A 23575-nucleotide genomic window follows, 5' to 3' on the forward strand; every position below is an offset into this window, starting at 1 on the left:
TGCTCAGCAGGTTAGGATTGTGATTTCCTTGCTCAGGGGTGACCCTCAAGATTGGGCCTTCTCATTGCCAGCAGGGGATCCTGCGTTACGCGATGTGGATGCGTTTTTTCTGGCCTTGGGCTTGCTTTATGAGGAACCTCATTTGGAACTTCAGGCAGAAAAAACTTTGATGGCACTATCTCAGGGGCAAGACGAAGCTGAAGTTTTCTGCCAAAAATTCCGTAAATGGTCTGTGCTTACTCAGTGGAATGAGTGCGCCTTGGCGGCAACTTTCAGAGAAGGTCTCTCTGATGCTGTTAAGGATGTTATGGTGGGGTTCCCTTTGCCTGCAGGTCTGAATGAGTCCATGACAATGGCTATTCAGATTGATAGGCGTCTGCGGGAGCGCAAACCGGTGCACCATCTGGCGGTGTCTATGGAAAAGACGCCAGAAAGTATGCAGTGTGATAGAATTCTGTCCAGGAGCGAGCGACAGAATTTTAGACGGAAGAATGGATCGTGTTTCTATTGTGGGGATTCTACTCATGTTATATCAGCATGCTCTAGGCGTACAAAGAAGCTTGATAAATCTGTTTCCATTGGCACCATTCAGTCTAAGTTTATTTTGTCTGTAACCCTGATTTGTTCTTTGTCATCCATTGCCACGGACGCCTATGTTGACTCTGGCGCCGCTCTGAGTCTTATGGATTGGTCCTTTGCCAATCGTTGTGGTTTTGATTTAGAGCCTTTGGAGACTCTTATTCCTCTGAAGGGGATTGACTCCACCCCATTGGCTAATAATAAACCACAATACTGGACACAAGTAACCATGCGTATCAATCCGGATCACCAGGAGATTATTCGTTTCCTGGTGCTGTATAATTTACATGACGATTTGGTACTGGGATTGCCATGGTTGCAGTCTCACAACCCAGTCTTGGACTGGAGAGCAATGTCTGTGTTGAGCTGGGGATGTAAGGGTATTCATGGGGACGTACCTTTGGTTTCTATTTCGTCGTCCATTCCCTCTGAAGTCCCTGAGTTCCTCTCTGATTATCAAGACGTCTTTGACGAACCCAAGCTTGGGTCGTTACCTCCGCACCGTGAGTGCGATTGTGCCATAGATTTGATACCGGGTTGTAAATATCCAAAGGGTCGTTTGTTTAATTTGTCTGTGCCGGAACATGCTGCTATGCGGGAATATATAAAGGAGTCTTTGGAAAAGGGACATATTCGTCCATCTTCTTCTCCCTTGGGAGCTGGGTTTTTCTTTGTCTCAAAAAAAGACGGCTCTTTGAGACCATGTATTGATTATCGGCTTCTGAATAAGATCACTGTTAAGTATCAATACCCATTGCCATTGCTTACTGATTTGTTTGCTCGTATAGAGGGTGCTAAGTGGTTCTCTAAAATTGATCTTCGTGGGGCGTATAATTTGGTGCGGATCAGGCAGGGGGATGAGTGGAAGACCGCATTTAATACGCCCGAGGGCCACTTTGAGTATTTGGTCATGCCTTTTGGTCTTTTTAATGCCCCTTCAGTTTTCCAGTCTTTTATGCATGATATTTTCCGCGATTTTCTGGATAGATTTATGATAATATATCTGGATGATATTCTGATTTTTTCTGATGACTGGGACTCTCATGTCCAGCAGGTCAGGAGAGTTTTTCAGGTTCTGCGGTCTAATTCTTTATGTGTGAAGGGGTCTAAGTGCGTTTTTGGGGTCCAGAAAATTTCCTTTTTGGGGTATATTTTTTCTCCCTCTTCCATTGAGATGGATCCCGTCAAGGTGCAAGCTATTTGTGACTGGACTCAGCCCTCCTCTCTTAAGGGTCTTCAGAGATTTTTGGGCTTTGCCAACTTTTACCGCCGATTTATTGCTGGTTTTTCGGATGTCGTTAAACCACTGACTGATTTGACCAGACAAGGCGCTGATGTTGCTAATTGGTCCCCTCATGCTGTAGAGGCCTTTCAGGAGCTTAAGCGCCGTTTTGCCTCTGCCCCTGTGTTGCGTCAGCCTGATGTGAATCTGCCTTTTCAGGTTGAGGTTGACGCTTCGGAGATCGGAGCTGGGGCAGTGTTGTCGCAGAAAGGTTCCGACTGCTCCGTCATTAGGCCTTGTGCCTTCTTTTCTCGCAAATTTTCGCCCGCAGAGCGGAATTATGATGTTGGGAATCGGGAGCTTTTGGCCATGAAGTGGGCGTTTGAGGAGTGGCGCCATTGGCTCGAGGGGGCTAGGCATCAGGTGGTGGTATTGACTGACCACAAAAATTTGATTTATCTTGAGACTGCCAGACGCCTGAATCCTAGACAGGCGCGCTGGTCTTTATTTTTTTCTCGCTTTAATTTTGTGGTGTCATACCTACCGGGTTCTAAGAATGTTAAGGCAGATGCCCTTTCTAGGAGTTTTGACCCGGACTCTCCTGGTAATTCTGAACCCACAGGTATCCTTAGGGAGGGAGTAATTTTGTCGGCCGTTTCTCCTGATCTGCGGCGGTCCTTGCAAGAGTTTCAGGCGGATAGACCGGATCGTTGTCCGCCTGATAGACTGTTTGTTCCGGATGATTGGACCAGCAGAGTCATCTCTGAGGTACATTCTTCTGCATTGGCAGGTCATCCCGGAATTTTTGGTACCAGGGATTTGGTGGCAAGATCCTTCTGGTGGCCTTCCCTGTCACGAGATGTGCGAGTCTTTGTGCAGTCATGTGACGTTTGTGCTCGGGCCAAGTCTTGTAGTTCTCGGGCTAGCGGACTGCTGTTGCCCTTGCCTATTCCTAAGAGGCCTTGGACACACATCTCGATGGATTTTATTTCAGATCTGCCTGTTTCCCAGAAGATGTCTGTCATCTGGGTGGTCTGTGACCGTTTCTCTAAAATGGTCCATTTGGTTCCTCTGCCCAAGTTGCCTTCTTCTTCTGAGTTGGTTCCTCTGTTTTTTCAGAATGTTGTCCGATTGCACGGTATTCCTGAGAATATTGTTTCTGACAGAGGTACCCAATTTGTGTCTAGATTTTGGCGGGCATTCTGTGCGAGGATGGGCATAGATTTGTCTTTTTCATCTGCTTTTCACCCTCAGACTAATGGCCAGACCGAGCGGACTAATCAGACCCTTGAGACATATCTGAGGTGTTTTGTCTCTGCTGACCAGGATGATTGGGTTGCTTTTTTGCCATTGGCAGAGTTCGCCCTCAATAATCGGGCCAGTTCTTCCACCTTGGTGTCCCCGTTTTTCTGTAATTCGGGGTTTCACCCTCGATTTTCCTCCGGTCAGGTGGAATCCTCGGATTGTCCTGGAGTGGATGCGGTGGTGGAGAGATTGCATCACATCTGGGGGCAGGTTATGGACAATTTGAAGTTGTCCCAGGAGAAGACTCAGCGTTTTGCCAACCGTCATCGTCGTGTTGGTTCTCGGCTTTGTGTTGGAGATTTAGTGTGGTTGTCTTCTCGTTTTGTCCCTATGAGGGTCTCTTCTCCTAAGTTTAAACCTCGGTTCATCGGCCCTTATAGAATATTGGAGATTCTTAATCCTGTTTCTTTCCGTTTGGACCTCCCTGCGTCCTTTTCCATTCATAACGTTTTTCATCGGTCGTTATTGCGCAGGTATGAGGTACCTGTTGTACCTTCAGTTGAGCCTCCTGCTCCGGTGTTGGTTGAGGGTGAGTTGGAGTACGTTGTGGAGAAAATTTTGGACTCTCGTGTTTCCAGACGGAAACTCCAGTATCTGGTCAACTGGAAGGGTTACGGCCAGGAGGATAATTCTTGGGTCAATGCATCTGATGTTCATGCTTCTGATCTTGTTCGTGCCTTCCATAGGGCTCATCCTGGTCGCCCTGGTGGATCTGGTGAGGGTTCGGTGCCCCCTCCTTGAGGGGGGGGTACTGTTGTGAATTTGGATTCTGGGCTCCCCCGGTGGCCGCTTGTGGAATTGGACTTGTCATCCTCTTTCCTGTTTCACCTGGTTCCATCAGTAGTGGGTGTCGCTATTTAAGCTCATTTCTCTGGTGGTTTCTTGCCGGTCAACAATGTTATCTGATGCCTCTCAGTGCTTGTTCCTGCTTCTAGACAACTACTAGATAAGTTGGACTTTTGTCCATGTTTTGTTTTGCCTATTTGTTCCAGTTCACAGCTGAAGTTTTGTTACTGTGTCTGGAAAGCTCTCGTTGATCAGGGATTGCTACTCTGGCGTTATGAGTTAATGCCAGAGTTTAAGGTAATCTCTGGATGGTGTTTTGTTAGTGTTTTTCTGCTGACCATGAAAGTATACTATCTGTCTTCTGCTATCTAGTAAGCGGACCTCAAATTTGCTAAGACTATTTTCCTGCTGCGTTTGTTGTTTCATCTGAACTCACCGTCATTATATGTGGGGGGCTACTGTCTTCTTTGGAATATTTCTCTAGAGGTGAGCCAGGTCTTATATTTCCCTCTGCTAGCTATTTAGGTCTTAGGCCAGAGCTGGGCATCTAGCGATAAATAGGAAATGCTACCTGGCTATTTCTAGTTGCGCGGCAGGCTTAGTTCATGGTCAGTATAGTTCCATCTTCCGAGAGCTTGTCCCTCTATAGGCTTGCTATGATCTCTGCCTGCAGAGATCATGACACTCGCCATTGAGAATCATGACAGCTACCCCAGCTCTGAGTAACAGCTTTCTCACATTGGAAAGTGTACACATTGGCTGATGTGTGGGCCAAGGGTTATACACAATGTGACTCTTTACTCTGCTTCATCTCCAGCAGACAAAACAGGTATTCAATGAAAATGACTCCAAGCAGCCCAGTAAGTGATACATCATTGGAATCAGACTTTCTTGCCCTATGTTATTTTGCTACGAAATTATGCAGCAATAAAGATTCTCTTTAAGAGAAAGAGAATAATCCATTAGTTGGAATTAATTTAAGGGCCCATTCAGCTTTTCACATTCAAGTTCTATTTTTGTTTTTACAGATAGAACCAATACCTTTATAATCTATGGGGCTATTCACATATCTATGTATTTTTGAGGTGTGCACTAAATCATGGAGACACATCAGATCTTCATCTAAGTCATACACCAAATATCTATCTTTAAGCCCTAATCCCTTTTGTAATTTGCTCCTTTATACAATCCTCTACCATCCTCCCTATATACTGTGAACATTTATGTCTTTTTTTTCACTTTTTCATGATGACATTCTGATACAGGTGGGGTGATAAGCCTCCCTTAAAATGAAACTTTGCTTGAAGTGGAGTGAAAAAACAGATATGCGGATTAGCAGGATAGAGAGAATGTTAGGGAATGTTAAAATAAAGCAACTTACAAAAGGCATAGGGGTTAAAGATATATATTTGTAAAGGACATTATAGGTATCAGACATCTTTAAAATGTGTTAAATAAATACTCACTTGAACAACAGTGAGTGAAAAATTAAAAGGAATCTGTCACCAGATTTTGCTACCTAATCTGGGAGCAGTGTTATGGTTCTCAATGGCAAGAGAACATAGCCCAGCAAACATAAGTACTAGCTCTTGGAAGGATGGAAACTAAACTGACCATGAACTAAACCTGCCGCACAACTAACAGTAGCCGGGTAGCGTTGCCTACGTTTTTATCCCTAGACGCCCAGCGCCGGCCGGAGGACTAACTAATCCTGGCAGAGGAAAATATAGTCCTGGCTCACCTCTAGAGAAATTTCCCCGATAGGCAGACAGAGGCCCCCACATATATTGGCGGTGATTTTAGATGAAATGACAAACGTAGTATGAAAATAGGTTTAGCAAAATTGAGGTCCGCTTACTAGATAGCAGGAAGACAGAAAGGGCACTTTCATGGTCAGCTGAAAACCCTATCAAAATACCATCCTGAAATTACTTTAAGACTCTAGTATTAACTCATAACATCAGAGTGGCAATTTCAGATCACAAGAGCTTTCCAGACACAGAAACGAAACTACAGCTGTGAACTGGAACAAAATGCAAAAACAAACGAGGACTGAAGTCCAACTTAGCTGGGAGTTGTCTAGCAGCAGGAACATGCACAGAAAGGCTTCTGATTACAATGATGACCGGCATGGAAGTGACAGAGGAGCAAGGTTAAATAGCGACTCCCACATCCTGATGGAAACAGGTGAACAGAGGGGATGATGCACACCAGTTCAATTCCACCAGTGGCCACCGGGGGAGCCCAAAATCCAATTTCACAACAGTACCCCCCCCTCAAGGAGGGGGCACCGAACCCTCACCAGAACCACCAGGGCGATCAGGATGAGCCCTATGAAAGGCACGGACCAGATCGGAGGCATGAACATCAGAGGCAGTCACCCAAGAATTATCCTCCTGACCGTATCCCTTCCATTTGACCAGATACTGGAGTTTCCGTCTGGAAACACGGGAGTCCAAGATTTTTTCCACAACGTACTCCAACTCGCCCTCAACCAACACCGGAGCAGGAGGCTCAACGGAAGGCACAACCGGTACCTCATACCTGCGCAACAATGACCGATGAAAAACATTATGAATAGAAAAAGATGCAGGGAGGTCCAAACGGAAGGACACAGGGTTAAGAATCTCCAATATCTTGTACGGGCCGATGAACCGAGGCTTAAACTTAGGAGAAGAAACCCTCATAGGGACAAAACGAGAAGACAACCACACCAAGTCCCCAACACAAAGCCGAGGACCAACCCGACGCCGGCGGTTGGCAAAAAGCTGAGTCTTCTCCTGGGACAACTTCAAATTGTCCACTACCTGCCCCCAAATCTGATGCAACCTCTCCACCACAGCATCCACTCCAGGACAATCCGAAGATTCCACCTGACCAGAAGAAAATCGAGGATGAAACCCCGAATTACAGAAAAAAGGAGACACCAAGGTGGCAGAGCTGGCCCGATTATTGAGGGCAAACTCCGCCAAAGGCAAAAAAGCAACCCAATCATCCTGATCCGCAGACACAAAACACCTCAAATATGTCTCCAAGGTCTGATTCGTCCACTCGGTCTGGCCATTTGTCTGAGGATGGAAAGCAGACGAGAAAGACAAATCTATGCCCATCCTAGCACAGAATGCTCGCCAAAATCTAGACACGAATTGGGTTCCTCTGTCAGAAACGATATTCTCCGGAATACCATGCAAACGGACCACATTTTGAAAAAACAGAGGAACCAACTCGGAAGAAGAAGGCAACTTAGGCAGGGGAACCAAATGGACCATCTTAGAGAAACGGTCACACACCACCCAGATGACAGACATCTTCTGAGAAACAGGAAGATCTGAAATAAAATCCATCGAGATGTGCATCCAGGGCCTCTTCGGGATAGGCAAGGGCAACAACAATCCACTAGCCCGAGAACAACAAGGCTTGGCCCGAGCACAAACGTCACAAGACTGCACAAAGCCTCGCACATCTCGAGACAGGGAAGGCCACCAGAAGGACCTTGCCACCAAATCCCTGGTACCAAAGATTCCAGGATGACCTGTCAACGCAGAAGAATGAACCTCAGAAATGACTTTACTGGTCCAATCATCAGGAACAAACAGTCTACCAGGTGGGCAACGATCAGGTCTATCCGCCTGAAACTCCTGCAAGGCCCGCCGCAGGTCTGGAGAAATGGCAGACAATATCACTCCATCCTTAAGGATACCTGTAGGTTCAGAGTTACCAGGGGAGTCAGGCTCAAAACTCCTAGAAAGGGCATCCGCCTTAACATTCTTAGAACCCGGCAGGTAGGACACCACAAAATTAAACCGAGAGAAAAACAACGACCAGCGCGCCTGTCTAGGATTCAGGCGTCTGGCGGACTCAAGATAAATTAGATTTTTGTGGTCAGTCAATACCACCACCTGATGTCTAGCCCCCTCAAGCCAATGACACCACTCCTCAAAAGCCCACTTCATGGCCAAAAGCTCCCGATTCCCAACATCATAATTCCGCTCGGCGGGCGAAAATTTACGCGAGAAAAAGGCACAAGGTCTCATCACGGAACAATCGGAACTTCTCTGCGACAAAACTGCCCCAGCTCCGATTTCAGAAGCGTCGACCTCAACCTGAAAAGGAAGAGCAACATCAGGCTGACGCAACACAGGGGCGGAAGAAAAGCGGCGCTTAAGCTCCCGAAAGGCCTCCACAGCAGCAGGGGACCAATCAGCAACATCAGCACCCTTCTTAGTCAAATCAGTCAATGGTTTAACAACATCAGAAAAACCAGCAATAAATCGACGATAAAAGTTAGCAAAGCCCAAAAATTTCTGAAGACTCTTAAGAGAAGAGGGTTGCGTCCAATCACAAATAGCCTGAACCTTGACAGGATCCATCTCGATGGAAGAGGGGGAAAAAATATATCCCAAAAAGGAAATCTTTTGAACCCCAAAAACGCACTTAGAACCCTTCACACACAAGGAATTAGACCGCAAAACCTGAAAAACCCTCCTGACCTGCTGGACATGAGAGTCCCAGTCATCCGAAAAAATCAAAATATCATCCAGATACACAATCATAAATTTATCCAAATAATCACGGAAAATGTCATGCATAAAGGACTGAAAGACTGAAGGGGCATTTGAAAGACCAAAAGGCATCACCAAATACTCAAAGTGGCCCTCGGGCGTATTAAATGCGGTCTTCCACTAATCCCCCTGCTTAATTCGCACCAAATTATACGCCCCACGGAGATCTATCTTAGAGAACCACTTGGCCCCCTTTATGCGAGCAAACAAATCAGTCAGCAGTGGCAACGGATATTGATATTTAACCGTGATTTTATTCAAAAGCCGATAATCAATACACGGTCTCAAAGAGCCATCTTTCTTAGACACAAAGAAAAAACCGGCTCCTAAGGGAGATGACGAAGGACGAATATGTCCCTTTTCCAAGGACTCCTTTATATATTCTCGCATAGCAGCATGTTCAGGCACAGACAGATTAAATAAACGACCCTTAGGGTATTTACTACCCGGAATCAAATCTATGGCACAATCGCACTCCCGGTGCGGAGGTAATGAACCAAGCTTAGGTTCTTCAAAAACGTCACGATATTCAGTCAAGAATTCAGGAATCTCAGAGGGAATAGATGATGAAATGGAAACCACAGGTACGTCCCCATGCGTCCCCTTACATCCCCAGCTTAACACAGACATAGCTTTCCAGTCAAGGACTGGGTTATGAGATTGCAGCCATGGCAATCCAAGCACCAACACATCATGTAGGTTATACAGCACAAGAAAGCGAATAATCTCCTGATGATCCGGATTAATCCGCATAGTTACTTGTGTCCAGTATTGTGGTTTATTACTAGCCAATGGGGTGGAGTCAATCCCCTTCAGGGGTATAGGAGTTTCAAGAGGCTCCAAATCATACCCACAGCGTTTGGCAAAGGACCAATCCATAAGACTCAAAGCGGCGCCAGAGTCGACATAGGCATCCGTGGTAATAGATGATAAAGAACAAATCAGGGTCACAGATAGAATAAACTTAGACTGTAAAGTGCCAATTGAAACAGACTTATCAAGCTTCTTAGTACGCTTAGAGCATGCTGATATAACATGAGTTGAATCACCGCAATAGAAGCACAACCCATTTTTTCATCTTAAATTCTGCCGTTCACTTCTGGACAGAATTCTATCACATTGCATATTCTCTGGCGTCTTCTCAGTAGACACCGCCAAATGGTGCACAGGTTTGCGCTCCCGCAGACGCCTATCGATCTGGATAGCCATTGTCATGGACTCATTCAGACCCGCAGGCACAGGGAACCCCACCATAACATCCTTAATGGCATCAGAGAGACCCTCTCTGAAATTCGCCGCCAGGGCGCACTCATTCCACTGAGTAAGCACAGCCCATTTACGGAATTTCTGGCAGTATATTTCAGCTTCGTCTTGCCCCTGAGATTGGGACATCAAGGCCTTTTCCGCCTGAAGCTCTAACTGAGGTTCCTCATAAAGCAACCCCAAGGCCAGAAAAAACGCATCCACATTGAACAACGCAGGATCCCCTGGAGCCAATGCAAAAGCCCAATCCTGAGGGTCGCCCCGGAGCAAGGAAATCACAATCCTGACCTGCTGAGCAGGATCTCCAGCAGAGCGAGATTTCAGGGACAAAAACAACTTGCAATTATTTTTGAAATTTTGAAAGCAAGATCTATTCCCCGAGAAAAATTCAGGCAAAGGAATTCTAGGTTCAGATATAGGAACATGAACAACAAAATCTTGTAAATTTTGAACTTTCGTGGTGAGATTATTCAAACCTGCAGCTAAACTCTGAATATCCATTTTAAACAGGTGAACACAGAGCCATTCCAGGATTAGAAGGAGAGAGAGAGAGAGAAAGGCTGCAATATAGGCAGACTTGCAAGAGATTCAATTACAAGCACACTCAGAACTGAAGGGAAGGGAAAAAAAAAAAAAATCTTCAGCAGACTTCTCTTTTCTCTCCTTTCTCTGTCAATTAATTTAACCCTTTTTGGCCGGTCAAACTGTTATGGTTCTCAATGGCAAGAGAACATAGCCCAGCAAACATAAGTACTAGCTCTTGGAAGGATGGAAACTAAACTGACCATGAACTAAACCTGCCGCACAACTAACAGTAGCCGGGTAGCGTTGCCTACGTTTTTATCCCTAGACGCCCAGCGCCGGCCGGAGGACTAACTAATCCTGGCAGAGGAAAATATAGTCCTGGCTCACCTCTAGAGAAATTTCCCCGATAGGCAGACAGAGGCCCCCACATATATTGGCGGTGATTTTAGATGAAATGACAAACGTAGTATGAAAATAGGTTTAGCAAAATTGAGGTCCGCTTACTAGATAGCAGGAAGACAGAAAGGGCACTTTCATGGTCAGCTGAAAACCCTATCAAAATACCATCCTGAAATTACTTTAAGACTCTAGTATTAACTCATAACATCAGAGTGGCAATTTCAGATCACAAGAGCTTTCCAGACACAGAAACGAAACTACAGCTGTGAACTGGAACAAAATGCAAAAACAAACGAGGACTGAAGTCCAACTTAGCTGGGAGTTGTCTAGCAGCAGGAACATGCACAGAAAGGCTTCTGATTACAATGATGACCGGCATGGAAGTGACAGAGGAGCAAGGTTAAATAGCGACTCCCACATCCTGATGGAAACAGGTGAACAGAGGGGATGATGCACACCAGTTCAATTCCACCAGTGGCCACCGGGGGAGCCCAAAATCCAATTTCACAACAGAGCAGTATAATGTAAGTGCAGAGACCCTGATTCCAAAGATATATCACTTATTGGTCTGCTTGGTGTAGTATTTGATAAAATCAATTATTTTATGAGCAGGAGATTATCACTAGATAGCTAGTTGTCCGCCATACTCTTCATCTTTTTATAGTGCCACATTTACCTTCTTTATCGCTGCATATACAACATTGAACCAACACTTATGCATATAGATTAGGAAGCACTGACAGTTTTTCCTTCTCCGGACCCAGCGGTTATGTGATTTCTGAGTGTAGGAAGGAAATAGAGCTGCTGGGTCCTAGGAGACCCTGTCACGTCTGCTATGTACGTAGGAGGCTGAAAATCCCCTGTAACTGGGGCAATATAACAGACTCAGTTACAAAGAAAATAATCAATGGAAAGAATATATCAACATTTTAAAATGCCTCTCTAAGGTCCTTAAAGACATTATGAGGGGAGTACCGTGTATGAAATAAGTGCAAAAATAAAGAGAGCAAGAAAAATAACTAAAAAAAGAGTCATGGCCAATCTAAAATGTTGTTTATAGCCCTGCCCAGTCCAAAACAAATATGTACAATATAAAAAAGAAAAGGGAAAAAATGGCCAGGTCCTGAACTTGTTAAAAAGTTATGTTTAACACAAAACTTGGTTAAAAAATAAACCATTTTCTGAATGACATTTTGCAGAAAAGCCAATATTCAATGAATTTTTGAAGCTTGATTATTTACCAATCATGCTACAGTCTATCTACTAGTGCAGGTTGTATAGGCTGCTTTGTCCATGACATGTACATGACATTCAATGCTTCACCTTCACCTGGTTAGGCAAAGGACAGGCTTAAAATGGATCAATCAGTGGAAGCTCATTTGTTTGCAATCGAGGGAAAATAACTATGGCTACATTATAGATTTGTCTGGAGATTCATCTAGGAACGTAAATCACTTCACAGCTATAATGCATCTATCCATTACAAAGAAATGCTTAACAAGAGCTGAATCTGGAACAAGTCTCTTGTGTGTCTTAGTTACAATTGTCAGGGATTTCATTCTAGCTTTTGAAATACTTTTTTTTATACTACATTTTTGGCTGTGATGTTTTTGGAAGCATTTCAACATAAAAGCAAATAGAAATAACTTTAAAAACAATAAAAAAAAAATGTTAAACCCCTAGAGAATAAAGAGAATGTGATCTATTCCTGAAAACATTAGATTTAAAAAAAATTAGATTATTTCCAATAAATTAAAACACATTTATATTTAACTATATTATTATTGTTAACAACAGTGTATTCAGTTTACATGCAGAATGCAAATGCAAGCTAATTACTTTCAATAATTAGGGCTATCTCCACACTTATTTTCTAATTACTATCTTGCTTAAAAGCCTGAATAGCAGCACTCTTATTACATGCATATTTGAATATTTCCTCCTTTCAGACTTAACAGAGTTAAAGAGGTTGCCCCACAAGCGTCTTTTATCACCAATTGACAGAATAATTGTTATTTGTTTTATCAATTTTTGACTATCTGACCCCCAGCTAGTTTAGCACTGTATATATTATTAGTGGTACGTGAAACTCTCATTATTACATTACATTATATTTCCATCAATGTAATGTGTTTGAGCTTGTCCTAGTTGTCCTCCCAGACTTTTGGGGGCAGAATTATTGGGTATCGGTTTTTTGTTCCTTTGGAGGTAGGGTGCGGGAACAGCTATTATTCCCCTCATTCAATTTAATGCTGACATTGGAAATAAGAAAATTAGTGTTTTCACACAAAATTGAATTCTCCAGAATTTTCTGACTTGTAGAGAGCTAGAAAAGGAGTTCAATTAAAAACATTTTGATTCTCGGCTAACTGCTTAATTATCCCACCATTGCAGCAGCCCACCTACTTGTCCTCCCCTCCATATAGCCTCTCATTTTGAATGGTACACAAAATTTTTTTGGGGAACCTTCACTCTGCAGGAATAAGTAGGCTGCTTCATGATGCGTGTCACCTGAGGCCGAGAAAGCATCTTGGGTGGGGAATGTTGTGACGTCATCATGTCACAGCGTGCTTTGTGAGGACAAAGCCCTATTTGGTGCATATTGAGAGGGAAGGTTCTTGAGGATGTTGCATGCCAAAGGAAAGAAGAGGCTGGTGGGAACAGATGACGGGATGGAGGGTGCAGCTTCGGTGAGAAAGGTGAGCTGTGAGGTGAGTATCAGTTGATTTCACATTCCTAATTAAATAATTATGGTCTTGTGCCTTGGACCATTAAATAGCTTCAGTGCAAATCAAATTTCTTTCAAATTTGAGCGAACTTCCTGGTTCAAGTTCTATCAAACTTGCCTATAGGCCCATGATTATTAAACATTCAAGCCCATTCCAGTTTAAAATTAGATTTTGCAAAGACTTGGGGAAAGCAGCACATTTTAACCCCTGAGAACAAATGTCAATATATTTTACCGAACATTGGAAGTACCCTCAGTGTGGTAATAGGGGTACAGACTACCGAAATGGCAGTACGCGATATATGCTTTCTGCTCTGCTATCTAATGCATGTAGGGAACTATCACAACATAAAGGATGTAATTCATTTACTAAATTCAAACATCCCTAATGTGTTCTATTTCATCTTTTAAACGATTAGACAGGCTGAAAAATCCCTGCCTTGGTTACATAATGTACCCATTTATCACGCCTAAGGGCTTAGTGAGATGAATTATGTAAATTACAATATGAAATTTCATATTTTATAAATCATTTACGATTGGTCATATTGGAGGTAAAAATTATTTCAACTGAAAGCCTGGTAATTATTGTTATAGTGTCTTTTGCATTAATTCTGGCTTCACATTCAGAAGCATTTGGCTGAGAATATCTTCCACTTAAACATATCCCAGGAAATTGCTAAAAGTTTGGGTTGTGGTCTATATGACTGTATCTAGATACACTGTTATTTATTTTATAATAGAAAAATAATTGGAAATGACGGCTATATAATTGCAATTGATTTGCTATATTACAAATAACCATTGTATTCACAGGATGCAGAACTGCGAAAAAAGGACTGCAGCAATATCACAAACAAACTGTTGCATGATTTTCCATCAATTACAGCATTTACTATTTGGTAATTTCTGTGGCACCGTTCTGTAGCATTTCAATACGCCATATAGCTCCCACACAGATTAGACTAACATGAGCCAAACCCAACAGTATATAGGGATTGGCTATCCAATGTATGGAGGAGTCAGGAAAGACAGCTTTCGGCCACAGGATCGTTCAGTTGACAGCTGGTTAATCTCTATGGTTGTCTTTAAAGGGAACTTGTCAAGTGAAAAATGCTATTAACCTGCAGATATGGTAGTTACTAACATTCTGAAACTGTGAGTCTAACACTCCAAAAGCACGGCAGCTGCTAGGAAATTAACTTTATCCCTCCAGGCAGCCTCAGGCTTTCAGTCATAGTCCTACTAAATTACATAAAGAAGATTAATATGAAAGTTTCTTCTTCAGAGAAGCAAGTCACTATCGACCCTTTAGCGAAACTTGCAATGTGAGTTAGGATAAAAGCCAAATCAGAATCTCAATTTGCAGACACGGTGTTTCGGGGTATTGCCCCTCGCGAGTGCAAAGTATGAGAACTAATTTGACTAGGTGAGAGGCTCTGGACTGTCACGTCCTGTAGGCATGATAAAATAATTTGCATGAGCCAGCCTCATTGCCAGCTCATACAAATCTGCACTCACGTGCCGCTCATTCCAGCAGCATCACTGCATCTCTGAAGCAAGGTGTACATTTCTGGCTTCAGAGGCACACATTGCGCATGTTCGGAGGTTCAGAAGATGGCTTCCGGTCATGCACAGTGCAAATTATGCCATCACGCCAACAGGAGTGTGATAACATGGAAAGAGAGCTGACTAGGCTATGGAACTAATGCCCCATTGACTAGTCAAAGCCCTCATTAGCATAGCAAAGCAGAGGTTGGAAATACTTTTTTAAAGCATTTGTTTAACTTTTATGTTAGACAGGGCTGGTTAGGGAGACAGTTTAGTAACACATAGCTGAATGATGGTGGATTGGAGAGTACGGGGGATCAGACTGGTTCCCTTTAACATTGATTGATTTGTCCAGCAACTGCCTCCTGTGATAAGCACCTCACTGTCTATGGACTTTGTACATAGAGAATCTGGTGTGGGCGGGGTTTGCTTTCTCAGCTTTGATTCATCCCTAAATCTAAAAGCTATGATAATGTCTGAACTACGGCACCCAGTAAACTAAGTGATCCATCAATGGATTCAACTTCTGTTTACCTACAGTATGCTGCTATAAGATGAGGTAGCAAAAAACCTGTTGAAAGATTCCCTTTAAATGTTAGCTTGGTTTAGTTCAACAAATTGCATTGCAGTGTATAAAGTGTCACGATATTGCTCAATTTTGCATGTAACTGATTGTAGACCAATGGGAATATATATATATATATATATATATATATATATATATATATATATATATATATATATATATATAAATACTCTGCTTTACCAGCTTACAAATGTCACCATATACCTGGGGTCATGTATGTAATATCATAGAGCTTTTACTGGCAGTAATTCAATGGGAAATATGGCATTTGAAGCTCTCATCAATTGTTCCTTTATCTATGTATTTGCCATAGGCAAGTTTTAAAATTATAGAGAAAATAATGCAAAATATATTATGCGAAAATGCTATGTTTGAAAATTTTAAAATATTTCACAGTTTAAATTTACATAGTTTTACATAGATGATAACAAAAATTGCAAATATGTGAAACAAATATTAGTCAACCATTAATATTTTTTTTGAACTGTCAGTGCTTAATTTTATAGTAAAGCATAAGAAAAACTGTGAAAAATGCTGCATAGTTTCTTTTTTTCCGACTATTTTCTCACTACTCACTATTTTTCATAAAGATGAAAAGTAAAAATAATACATACATTAATTGCAAATATATTTTAACTCCTTCAAGATCTTTAACGTATGTTAACATCATTAATCTGTCATTAATCCCACCCATCGGCACCCCCTCACATGATCACGGTGCGCCGATGGGTTGTAAAGACAGCTGGTCGTCTGTTCATGACCCTATTCTGTGAAGACCAACACTGAAAATATTGTATTTTTCAGACTATATGGCACACATTCTTCCTCTAAAGTTTTGGAGGAAAGTGGGGGGTGCATCTTATAGTCCAGATGTATCTTATGTGGCTGTGGCTGTGGATAGAAGAGAAAGGGGAAAGTAGCAGCGGTGAAGGAGAGGGTCACAGGAGGCATAAGCTGGCAGCTGAAGCTAACACATGTGCCCGTTGTTGAAAAAGATGAATATTCACTGCTACACACACCCAAAGTCCCTCTCACCTCTATGCACTGAAGCCAGGAAAAGTAGGTGGACTATAAGAGTGGAGAGCAGTGAATATTCATTTTATTTAATAGCGAGCACACTGTTAGCAGCAGCCGACAGCTCTTGCAATGGCTGGGTGTTCACGTGTGCCCGCTATTAAAGAGAATGAATATTTACTGCTCTCCACTCCCATTGTCCTGGGCATGGGGAGCAGTGAGTTTTCTGGCAGCTGACCTTGGTTTGTGGGGGCAGTGACATCATGCACTGCTTCCACACTGAAATCATCTACTGGCATCAGAACAGGAGGCTGCGCTGCGAGGGAGCCAAGGGAAGGTAAGTAGAATAGTTTATTTTTTATGTGTGTATTGTGGTGGGGTCATACAGTGGGGCAAAAAAGTATTTAGTCATTCAGCAATAGTGCAAGTTCCACCACTTAAAAAGATGAGAGGCGTCTGTAATTTACATCATAGGTAGACCTCAACTATGGGAGACAAACTGAGAAATAAAAATCCAGAAAATCACATTGTCTGTTTTTTTATCATTTTATTTGCATATTATGGTGGAAAATAAGTATTTGGTCAGAAACAAACAATCAAGATTTCTGGCTCTCACAGACCTGTAACTTCTTCTTTAAGAGTCTCCTCTTTCCTCCACTCATTACCTGTAGTAATGGCACCTGTTTAAACTTGTTATCAGTATAAAAAGACACCTGTGCACACCCTCAAACAGTCTGACTCCAAACTCCACTATGGTGAAGACCAAAGAGCTGTCAAAGGACACCAGAAACAAAATTGTAGCCCTGCACCAGGCTGGGAAGACTGAATCTGCAATAGCCAACCAGCTTGGAGTGAAGAAATCAACAGTGGGAGCAATAATTAGAAAATGGAAGACATTCAAGACCACTGATAATCTCCCTCGATCTGGGGCTCCACGCAAAATCCCACCCCGTGGGGTCAGAATGATCACAAGAACGGTGAGCAAAAATCCCAGAACCACGCGGGGGGACCTAGTGAATGAACTGCAGAGAGCTGGGACCAATGTAACAAGGCCTACCATAAGTAACACACTACGCCACCATGGACTCAGATCCTGCAGTGCCAGACGTGTCCCACTGCTTAAGCCAGTACATGTCCGGGCCCGTCTGAAGTTTGCTAGAGAGCATTTGGATGATCCAGAGGAGTTTTGGGAGAATGTCCTATGGTCTGATGAAACCAAACTGGAACTGTTTGGTAGAAACACAACTTGTCGTGTTTGGAGGAAAAAGAATACTGAGTTGCATCCATCAAACACCATACCTACTGTAAAGAATGGTGGTGGAAACATCATGCTTTGGGGCTGTTTCTCTGCAAAGGGGCCAGGACGACTGATCCGGGTTCATGAAAGAATGAATGGGGCCATGTATCGTGAGATTTTGAGTGCAAACCTCCTTCCATCAGCAAGGGCATTGAAGATGAAACGTGGCTGGGTCTTTCAACATGACAATGATCCAAAGCACACCACCAGGGCAACGAAGGAGTGGCTTCGTAAGAAGCATTTCAAGGTCCTGGAGTGGCCTAGCCAGTCTCCAGATCTCAACCCTATAGAAAACCTTTGGAGGGAGTTGAAAGTCCGTGTTGCCAAGCGAAAAGCCAAAAACATCACTGCTCTAGAGGAGATCTGCATGGAGGAATGGGCCAACATACCAACAACAGTGTGTGGCAACCTTGTGAAGACTTACAGAAAACGTTTGACCTCTGTCATTGCCAACAAAGGAAATATTACAAAGTATTGAGATGAAATTTTGTTTCTGACCAAATACTTATTTTCCACCATAATATGCAAATAAAATGATAAAAAAAACAGACAATGTGATTTTCTGGATTTTTTTTTCTCAGTTTGTCTCAAATAGTTGAGGTCTACCTATGATGTAAATTACAGACGCCTCTCATCTTTTTAAGTGGTGGAACTTGCACTATTGCTGAATGACTAAATACTTTTTTGCCCCACTGTATATACCATGATTAAGATGGGGGGCTGTTAGGTGTCGAGTTCATGCCACTGCACAGGGGGAATCTCAAACCATGTCTGCTGCAGTCTCCCATTCTACATCAGCCACAGTGGAGCCTGCTCAGCGGAGAAGTCAGTTCAAGCATCTCGCTCAGCCTGATACTGTGCAAAGGGTTACTGCTGTCTTTCCAGGCTCTGTTTTTGTAGCCAGCACTGGTATCGGTGAGCAGGATTTTCTGGGACTAAGTCCTGCTTTGCACACACTGAGCATGCCCACGGGAGGACCTCTCATTGGAGGTCAGGGGTCACACGCTCAGGCCCTGTAGCAGCTCCTATTGGTTCTCCAGGAAGGTCCTGAAGAGCTGCAACTATAAAACTTTTGCATGGCCACACGGCCATACGCTAGTATCAAATGTGTATGGCTTAGGCCAGTGGATACTGTACCACTCTTTATACATGTGGTGTGAGACTGTAGTGCTGGGACTGTACACTCAGGCAGGCAGTTAGCGTCAGTGGGGGCAATTAGCTGTTGGCTTGCTTGCAAGCACAACCTAGTTAGGGCTATAGTTTTTGTGTACCGCGCGACTCTGTGCGGCAACAGAGATCGCTTTCAGTTCACACAGGGTGAAGCTTAACTCACGTGTGAGCTCAGAGTTTATCAGCCATTACTTTGCAGCAGATATCTCTGCACTGTGGACCCGGGCTGCGAATGCACCTTGTTGCTTCCTACCTATACTTGGTGCTTTCAGCTAGCCCTAACAGTATACTAGCACCAGGGTCTGACTAAGTAATGGTGGATGAACAGCGATTGCAGGGGTACATCCAGCTGCTGGAGGGCAGGTTGGTGGCTCTCGAGCATGCAAACTCAGCAGTGGATTTTACCGCAATAGCTGTTCAGGCTGCTAGCGTGGCTGCAGCAACTTTAACCACTGCCACCCCTTATCCGACCTTATCCCTCCTCCCGCTGCCAGAGAAATACTCTGGTGATAGTAAGTTATGTAGGGGTTTTATGAGCCAGTGCGGTATTCACCTCGAGCTCCTGGCTGCACATTTTCCTACAGAGTGGGCAAAGGTGGGATTCATTATTTCTCTTCTGCCGGTCAGGGCGTTGGAGTGTGAGAGCACGACGATCATTTGGTGCAGAGTGCTCCTCGGTTTTTGAGCACTCTGAAACAGGTCTTTTAGGACCTCAATTCACCAATGATACGGCTCTCCAACTGCTGGCATTGACTCAGGGTACGTTCATGGTCAGCCATTTTGCCGTCCACTTCCGGACTTTGGCATCTGAGCTGGAGTGGCCGGATAAAGCCCTCATCCTGGTATTTTGGAAGGGGCTGGCTGACCATGTGAAGGACGCTTTGGCCACTAGGGAGATTCCCACCACACTGGAGGAGCTCATAGCTGTATCAACTCGGATCGACCTTCGTTTTAACGAGCGAAGGTTGGAGCGAGCCCAGTGTAGGCAAAGGTTTTGGCTGGCTCACACCTATGCCAAACCTCAGGAATCTCCGGTCCAGGCGTCCGAGTCATATGAGGCCATGGAGGTGTCACGAGCGGGGTCTAAGTTCCAGACCACTAGTGCACTTAAGGTTTGTCATGTTTGCCGGCAGTCAGGACACCTTGCCTCCAGGTGTTCTCAGCGGTCAGGAAAACATCAGCATCTAGTGGTAGTTGGAGGAGGTACACTAGACACGGCAAAGTTTTCCTCCAAACTGTCCTTCAAGGGGACAATTACCATAGGCCCATCCACTCTTATGGTAGGACTTTGCGTGGACTCAAGGGGCGGAGGGCAATTTTATATCATCTGCTTTCACCCAACGACACGCAGTACCCCTCGTGATGCTCGTCAAACCAGTGACCGTTCGAGAGGTAAATGGGTTGACACTACCCTCACAGATTACTCACCAAACCATTCCATTTACTCTTTCCATGTCTCCATCTCATCAGGAGATTATTTCCCTATTAGTGATTCCCGAGGGAATTGATGAGGTCCTGTTGGGGATTCCATGGCTACGCTACTACTCTCCTCATATAGAGTGGTCCTCTGGGAGAATTCTGGGATGGAGTAAATCCTGTGAGGGAAGATGTCAGAGGGAGTGTGTTCAGGTTGCTACAACTGAGGTACCTGCAGATCTCTCCTCTCTCCCCAAGCACTATTGGCCCTATGCGGATATGTTCTCCAAAAGGGCTGCGGAGACCCTTCCGCCTCACTGCCCCATGACTGTCCTATTGACCTCTTGCCTGGTACTCAGCCTCCCCGGGGTCGAGTCTATCCATCATCGTTTCCGTAGACGGAGGCAATGTCCCAGTACATGCGAGAAAATCTGGCAAGAGGATTCATTAGGAAGTCAGTGTCACCTGCAGGGGATGGGTTCTTCTTCGTGCAGAAGAAGAGTGGGGAACTACGTCCATGCATAGACTGCAGGGGTCTTAACGCCATCACCGTTAAGAATAAGTGCCCACTACCCTTGATATCTGAGCTCTTGGATAGGCTACAGGGAGCAAGAGTATTTACTAAATTAGATCTGCGGGGTGCTTACAATCTGATTCACATCCGTGAAGGGGACAAATGGAAGATGGCTTTTAACACCAGGGATGAGCATTATGAATATCTGGTGATGCCCTTCGGGCTCTGTAATGCTCCAGCCATTTTCCAAGACTTTGTGAACGACATCTTCTGGGATATGCTCACTACCTCGGCCGTAGTCTATCTGGATGATATTCTCAACTACTCTCCAGATATTGACTCCCACAGGAGAGATGTTTGCAAAGTCGTCGACCTCTTATGGGCAAACTCCCTCTACACCAAGTTGGAGAAGTGTGTCTTTGAGCAGGAGTCCTTGCTTTTCCTTGGCTATGTCATCTCTGCCCAGGGATTGGCTATGGATCCTGCCAAGCTACAGGCTGTGATGGACTGGCAGGAACCCCATTCTCTTAAAGCGGTGCAGCGCTTTATGGGGTTCATTAATTACTATCGCCAGTTCATTCCCCACTTCTCAACTTTGGTAGCTCCCTTGGTTGCCCTCACCAAGAAAGGAGCAAATCCCAAATTGTGGTCGGAAGAGATCTCCAAGGCCTTTCTCTGTATTAATCACACTTCTCTAGCGGTCCCATTCTACATCGCTCCGATGTAGATAAGCCGTTTATAATGGAGGTGGATGCCTCATCCATTGGTACTGGAGCAGTACTCTTCCAAAAGGATGCTCAATGTCAGAAGCATCCTTGCTTCTTCTTTTCCAAGACCTTTTCACCTGCGGAGAGGAATTATTCCATCGTGGACTGGGAGTTGCTAGCTATGAAGTTGGCTTTCTCATAGTGGAGACACCTCCTGGAGGGGGCTCGTTTTCCCTTCCAAGATTTTACTAACCACAAAAATTTGGTGTACTTACAGACAGCCCAGCGGCTGAATTCTCTCCAGGCCAGATGGTCCCTGTTATTCTCCCGCTTCCATTTCACCATCCATTTTCTCTCCAGGGAGAAGAACATTCAGCCGACGCTCTCTCCCGCTCCGTAGTGTCACCTGAGGAGGTGGAGGAGCCTCGGCTTATTGTCCCTTTGGAGAGACTGAGAACTGTGGCTTCGGTTTCGCTAGAGTCTGTGCCCAGGCAAGACTTTCGATCCATCTAATTTGCGACCGGAGGTTCTCTCTTGGGCTCACTCGTCCAGGGTGGGTGGACATTTTGGGACCAAGAGGACATCTGAGCTTTTGGCGAGGACGTACTGGTGGCCGCATATGGCCTTTGACGTCAGGGACTATATTCGGGCGTGTGACTCCTGCGCCAAGAATCAGTCTCCTCGGCAAAGGCCTGCTGGGCTACTTTACCCCTGCTGGTGGCAGACAGGCCTTGGGAAATGGTCAGGATGGACTTCGTGGTGGGCTTACCCAAGTCTCATAGCTGCACTGTTATCTGGGTAGTCACCAATCATTTCTCTAAAATGGTGCACTTGGTGCCACTTCCCAGGTTAACTTCCTCACGGTCCTTGGCGGCGTTGTTCATAAAACATATTTTCTGTCTACATGGCATGCCTGACAAAATTGTCAGTGACCGGGATCCCCAGTTCTCGTCTCGGTTTTGAAGAGAGCTCTGTCGTTTACTCAGCATAGAACTGAATCTCTCTTCTGCATATCATCCCGAGACGAATGGGTTGGTAGAGAGGGCCAACCAGACTCTGGTGACATATTTGCAACATTTTGTCTCTGCTAGGCAGGATGACTGGGCATCTCTGCTACCTTGGGCAGAATTTGCTTTGAAAAACGCCGTAGCTGACTCCACTGGGCAGACTCCATTTCTCCTTAATTACGGCAGGCATCCGCGGTCCCTGTGCCAATGCCAGTGTCATCCACCGATTCTAGGGTGGAAGACTGGGTGGTGGAGGCACGTGACATTTGGGACTGCGCACAGGATGCCATCTGGGCCTCCAAGGAGAGAATGAGGGTTTCTGCTGATGCACATCGGCGCTCTGCTCCGACCTTTGCTCCTGGCGACTTAGTGTGCCTATCCGCCCATAACATCAGGCTGCGAGTTGAGTCCACTAAGTTTGCACCTCGCTACATAGGCCCTTTCAAGGTTATGGAACAGGTTAACCCTGTGGTCTACCGTTTGGGTATTCCTCCGCGCCTAGGTATCACCGACACTTTCCATGTATCCCTCTTAAAGCCCGTCTATGTGTCCCGGTTTTTCAAGTCATCTGCCGGGACTTTGGGTTCATCCATGGATGAGCATGAGGTGAACTCTATCTTGAGGTGCAAGGTGGTACATGGCAAAAAATACTATCTGGTGGACTGGAAGGGTCACGGCCCAGAGGACAGAACCTGGGAACCTGTGGAGCACATTCAGGCTCCCCTGCTCATTGCAGCCTTTGAGCATAGCGAGGCCCTAGGAGGGGGGTAATGTTAGGTGTCGAGTTCCTGCCGCTGCACAGGGGGAATTCTTCATCAGCCACAGTGGAGCCTGCTCAGCGGAGACATTGGTCCCAGTGTCTCGCTCGGCCTGATACTGTGCAAAGTGTTACTGCTGCCTTTCCAGGATCTGCTTTTGTAGCCAGCACTGGTTAGCAGCAAGCA

The 23575-nt window shown here is 44.7% G+C and overlaps 1 protein-coding gene across 20 annotated transcripts in view; it reads right to left on the bottom strand.

Annotated features, from left to right (window-relative positions):
- Positions 1-23575, bottom strand: part of PTPRD (protein tyrosine phosphatase receptor type D) — a 2959440-nt gene that overhangs the window by 1902755 nt on the left and 1033110 nt on the right. The gene's annotated exons all lie outside the window — the stretch shown is intronic.

Source organism: Ranitomeya variabilis, chromosome 1, assembly GCF_051348905.1.
Source record: "Ranitomeya variabilis isolate aRanVar5 chromosome 1, aRanVar5.hap1, whole genome shotgun sequence".
Lineage (NCBI taxonomy): Eukaryota > Metazoa > Chordata > Amphibia > Anura > Dendrobatidae > Ranitomeya > Ranitomeya variabilis.